General features: G+C 36.6%; 1 pseudogene; it reads right to left on the reverse strand.

Annotated features, from left to right (window-relative positions):
• Positions 1–119: 119 nt before the first annotated feature.
• LOC132269902 (cucumisin-like) lies at positions 120–4,050 on the reverse strand (annotated as a pseudogene).
• Positions 4,051–6,000: the final 1,950 nt, after the last annotated feature.

The following is a 6,000-nucleotide window of genomic DNA, read 5'->3' on the forward strand; positions in this document are numbered from 1 at the left end:
GGATGCAATTTCCTCGTTGTGATCAAGACACATAATGTTTCTCTTTTATTCCATTTCGAAAGAAACATGCACACTCATACATTATAGTTTATATATGCAGTGCAAGCATATATAAATTTTCAAAAGGAAGTATGAGCCACAAAAGAAGAATGTGCCACGATGGGGCTCCTCACTTTATACACCCTATCATCCCAAACCAATGACCCAGAAAGTACATTCTTATCAATATATGTGGCTGTGACAGTAACTACAAAGGATTGCTTCTGACCTAGTGACTTAAAAGTAAGAACATTCGGCTCAACTTGGATATTAAGTCCTACAGATGTTACCACAGTTGCTTTGTAAGTGGACACCGATGAACCAACATTTGTGACGGTCCTGTGGAAGACACCGGTGATGGGGTTTTCAGACTGAAAAGATAAAGCAAATGAAGGATAATTGAGATCCCAAGCAGCCTCATTGCCAACTTTATTGCAATTGATATTGTCACAAGTGACGCGTTGCAACTGCTCGGTGCTATAACCTTGGCCACACAAAAATTTCACATAGTCAAGCTCTCCGGCATCATATACTAAACCAGGTTTTACAGCTTTTACAGGATCAATATGACCTGCCCCGTATGCAAACTCAGCATCAGGGTTAGTGACATCGTTCATTGGGCTAGCTGCAAAGAACAAAAGAAACAGGGGCATGTTAGCTACATATAGTGGATGCTATTTTTTTCTCTTTTTTTTTTTTGGAATTGCTTGCTAATTAATTAACATTTTACAAGTAATTTAATTACCCGTTGTCATAAGAGCAGACTTAATAGCAGCAGGAGACCATCCAGGGTTAAAAGATTTCACATAAGCAGCTGCTCCGGTAGCATGTGGGCAAGACATGGATGTGCCGGACAATAAATTGTATGGAACTACTCTCTTGTCTAACTCAGCCCCGGTCACAGTGGTAGCCATTGACCATGCAGCAAGAATTTCCACTCCAGGAGCCGTTAGGTCAGGCTGCACAAAATTAAACAAAGTGTTGAAATTACTATAAAACCATAATATATATATATATGTGTGTGTGTGTGTGTGTGTGTGTGTGTGTGTGTATAAGATACCTTAAGAATGTCCCTTGTAATTGGGTTTGGTCCTCTGGATGAAAATGGAATCACATATGGATATGGAGCCAATTTCCCTTTGGTCGCCTTACTCTTCATTATAGATGCAGTTGGCTTACTGTAGATCGAGTTAGTTTATCCAAATTGTTAATTGCATGTGCTGTGTAAAAAAAATAAAAATAAATAAATAAATAAAAGATTCAAATCTAATACCGAGTTGATTTTATGTAGTCGTGAACAGCACCAGCATCAATCACGTTCAAGACGGAGGTCGGAAAAAAGACATGTGGGGCATCATCTTCGTCGAGGGGATCACTGGTCGCTAGTACACCTTTTGCACCCGCGCGGAGTAGTTCTTCTCCGTCGATTGAAACATCATCACATAGAAGGATTGTGCCCTTCACTAAAGTTGTGTCCAATGAGCTTAGATCGCAGTACCTGCATTTCATGATCATTTTTTTTTTTTTTTTTTTTTAATGTATTTTCCAATCCTCAAAATTTTATGATGTAGATACATTATTAGCTTAATTTTCGTAATATCATTATTAATAAAAATTTTGATATATATAATATATATATATTTCCCTAATTACCTGGATTCGGATTCATTAAAACCAGCTCGAGTATTGGGTATGTCCCCAGCATAGACTAAAGGGTACTGCCGACCATTGAGCCTGAAAGTGTTTAGAGAGACTCCCTGTATGTAAAAAGAGTACATTTAGACTGTATACATATGTGTGTGTGTGTATATATATATACATATATATATATAGATGTGCAAGAGAATTAAGAGACATGCTTGCTCACCTGATAAGACATATTGTTGCCCAACTTCACCATTGTCACAAACTTTCTGTCTGTGGTGCTAGCAGCCACTGAGAGAGACCATGGTGAGACATTTTCGATGGTTTCTGGATCAGGGCCTTCATTACCAGCAGAATTGGATGTGAGTATTCCCTTCTTCATAGAATGGAAAGATCCAATGGCAATGGAATCTTCAAAATAATTGAATGCAGAGCCCCCTCCAACCGAAAGTGATATTATATCAACCCCATCAGCAATTGCATCATCAAATGCTGCAAGGATATCTTGTACACAGCAATGCGAGCTGAGGGAACCCCTCCCCGAGCTGTACCCTTGCCCAGGCCTAATAAGCTTGCGCCGTCCACTAAGCGCCCTGCTGCTGTAGATGCAACGTGTGTCCCATGACCATCCATATCTCTTGGTGATTCGACATCTTGTTCATGTATTGATCCTTGAGCTCTGTAGTATTTAGCTCCTATAATTTTACTGCGAAGTAATCAAAATTTTAGTGGCAGCACAAGCAATTAATTAATTAAAATTCATGTAATTTATGGGTATATATGTTTGTAATTGGGTATGTACTTGTTGCAAGTAAAATTTGTTGAGGATTGGCAAGAGCCCTTCCATTTGCTTGGAGGTGGACCATATCCTGTGTCGTTGAAACTCTCAGATTCAGGCCAAATCCCGGTGTCAAACACTCCGATAATGATGTCGCTTTCAACGTCGAACCTTCTTCTAGCTCCTTCACGGAGGCCCGTGAAATCCCATGAGTTTGTTGTGTGGAGTTTCTTCTTTTCATTAGGAACACAGACACTACTCCTTTCATTCCTGATTTTATTTATTTTATTTTTTTGTCAAAAAAGGAAGAAAAAAAATTAAAGCAGATCGAGTTAAGAGATTGAGGACAAACAAATTATGGGATAGAATATCTAATAATAAATTAAAATTATATATAAATCACCCACGGGCTATTTTCTCCTTGGCTTCCTTTGTCAGCTTTGCTACAAACCCATTAAAGCTCCTTTTGTAGCTATAGAGTAGAGATTCTGATGCCCGCCTACTGTTGAATGCATCCATTTATAAATACAAAAGTTAGTTCATATAAATTTCTTGGGATCTATATGAATTTTCTTCTGAGAGATCGATCACATTGGGGATATAAGATTTGTTACATAGAAGGCACAATAATTTTTTTTGTTTTTTTTTTATAGTAAACTCCGGTGTCCAGGATGGCACAACTCTTAAGGCCCTCAACAAGCCGACTAATCCCAAGAACTCAGAAGGGCTCCTCCCCATCCGGGCCAGGTAAGTCACTGCAGAGGTAACAGATGCTAGTTACAAAGAACACCCAACGGGACTCGAACTCCAAACATTGGGCTTGCTAAACTCCAAAGTCCAGTAAGTAAATCGTTGGACCATATCCGAAGTGGATAGAAGGCATAATAGTTGTCCATTAATCCTAGACGATAAAATTTGTTACACAATTTTAAATAAATGTCTGCTCAATTCTCATAAGCAATGCGTTAATAGTAAAATATTACATGGTTTTATATGGTAAATATATAAACACATATATATACAAATATATGCATGTAGTGACCTGCCAACAACTTCTTGTAGCATTCTCATATGAAGGATTGATGCGGAGAGATCACCTTTGGGACGGTCACCCATGTACACAATGTATTCCTGCATCCACAAAATTAATAATCAGTTCTAACTATGAGTACTGATGTTTCTAAACCAAGATCAAATAATTAATCTCCACATATATATATATATATATATATATATATATATATATATATTCGGTGTATATTAGCACAATGCAGGCTCAAAATATCTTTGGTGTCATCCTCAAAATTGAGATATTTATCAATAAGTTGATACGAGGTCTCACTATAAACAACTTGGTTTTATAAAAAAGTAAAATTTATCGATGAAGTTTATTGATAATGCAAGTAACAAGCCTATAGCATACTGATCAAGCTCTAAAAACCTTAAAAGCAATATGAATCTTAATATATATATATATATACACATGCCTTTTGATCTCCATCAGATGCTCTGATGCAGCTAGTAAGTAGAGCACAAGTAAGGCTTATCAGGATAAGCCATGAAGGAGGAGACAATATTTGACTAGCCATTAGAGAGGTCTCTCCAAAGCTTGGACTCTATTGCTGATATTTCCATGCAACAACGAATGGGCTTTTATAACAAGAGGAATTGTTAATATGAGGGTAAAATAGTAAAATCATTTGTCGTTTACAAAAGGGTTCACAGCTCACCAGGATCACACGCATCTCCAATTCAAACGCTTTCTAATTCTCGCATATTTGGCTAAGCATTACCAAGCATATTGTGAACCAATAAAATATGTCTTATGCCTGATGTCAGTTGAATATAATTAGCTAGCCCGTGTTATCACATGGACTCGATCAGATTTTTTTAATTCCACCCACCAACCAAATCCTGAACCAATTAATAAACAAGTTGATGTCAGTTGAATACGAATAAGTAGCCGGTGTTCACATGGACTCGATCAGTTATCGGATTCGGAGCTTGTTACAATTATCTAATCTCATATTTATGTTTATTGATTTAAGTTATGTTCATTGTTTTAAAGATTGAACTGCAAATTCACTGATGACCTTTTCTATAGTTGTGCAACTTGGGTGGGCAAACTCCACCAAATCTGAACCCAACCCGAATCCAATCTATAATTTTTGAAACTTGAATTTTGAAATTTACAAATCAATCTCAAATCGGGCTGGGCCCAACCCAAAACCCAATTTTTTTAACTTCCAAATCTGTTTTTTTTTTTTAATCCAAATTAAATTTATTACCAAGCCAAAGAGGTCCTGGAATGTATGGTCTTCCTGGCTTTGACTCTAATATTAAGAGTTCATTTGGAATTGGTGTTGGAAAAGAAAAAACTCTTTTATCAATAAAATTAAAAAAATTGTGAATACAAAACATATTAAGTGTCTTGTGACATATTATAATAAATATTTTTCATAATTAAATTATTTTTTAATTTATTTGATAAAAATATTTTTTTAAACACTTCTATTGTTTATTTTACAGTAATATTTTTTAATATGATGTTACCGTATTTGATAATAACAACTTTATTAAGAAATGAGTGTACTTATCATTATAAAAATTAAAATGGATAAAATTGTCTAATAAAGAAGAGTTACAAAAAAATATTCAACCTGAGAATTACCAAAAATATTCACCCTCTAAAACGTCCGCCCATTTACCCCTGCATACCCACCCACCCACCCACCCAGTTCTGGTGTGGGGACAAGTTCCCTTGTAACAAGGAAGTACCTATCCAAACAAAAAAAAAAACCAAAAAAGGAAGGACTTAACCCTCCGGGGTAGGGGAATCATGATCCAGATACCGGACCAAACACTATTGGAAAATGCAAGATCTCTACAAACATATTTTGAGCCATTTTACCAAAACTATTCAACGTCTAAAACGTCCGCCCAGTTGCTGCAGAAATCCTCCACTGAAAACCTGTGTGACAAGTGCCGCTTAGTATGGAAATAAAAGACAAAATTTGAGCTATGAAATGTTATTCCTATTGAATTCAAAACTGCGGCCCACAATTTGCAGGACCGGTTTGGCGCTAATGTTACATATTGATACAGGTGTGAAGGACTCGATTGCAACTTTTCGACAAAACATTTCCCACATCGACAAGATTGGTTAGTCAGGGACCTTACCTAAAGTTGCATAAAGAAATGCAGAAAGAGCATGTATACATCTAAAACAACTAAGATCCACGTCGAGGAATTTAGTTAAATTCTCTCATAAATGGATGCTAAAAGCAATTGTCCCAATAGACAATCGATCACCTAGACATAACCAAGCTTGTTAGAGGAGGCACAACCGAACAACTAAATAGAGAATCCCCAACATATTTGCAATTGTCATGATCAACATTCAAAGATGTAGTAATGAAAAATCTTTCACAAGCCTGTATTTCTACGGCTTCCGGACTTCTTTTATAATTATGACCACCATAATGCGGCAGCTTCTTAGCAGAGTTCCTGTATCGTTCTCTCTTCCCTAAGATAACAAG

Source organism: Cornus florida, unplaced genomic scaffold (genome assembly GCF_030987335.1).
Source record: "Cornus florida cultivar Cherokee Brave unplaced genomic scaffold, ASM3098733v1 CherokeeBrave_3.0.0_Hap2_Chr08, whole genome shotgun sequence".
Lineage (NCBI taxonomy): Eukaryota > Viridiplantae > Streptophyta > Magnoliopsida > Cornales > Cornaceae > Cornus > Cornus florida.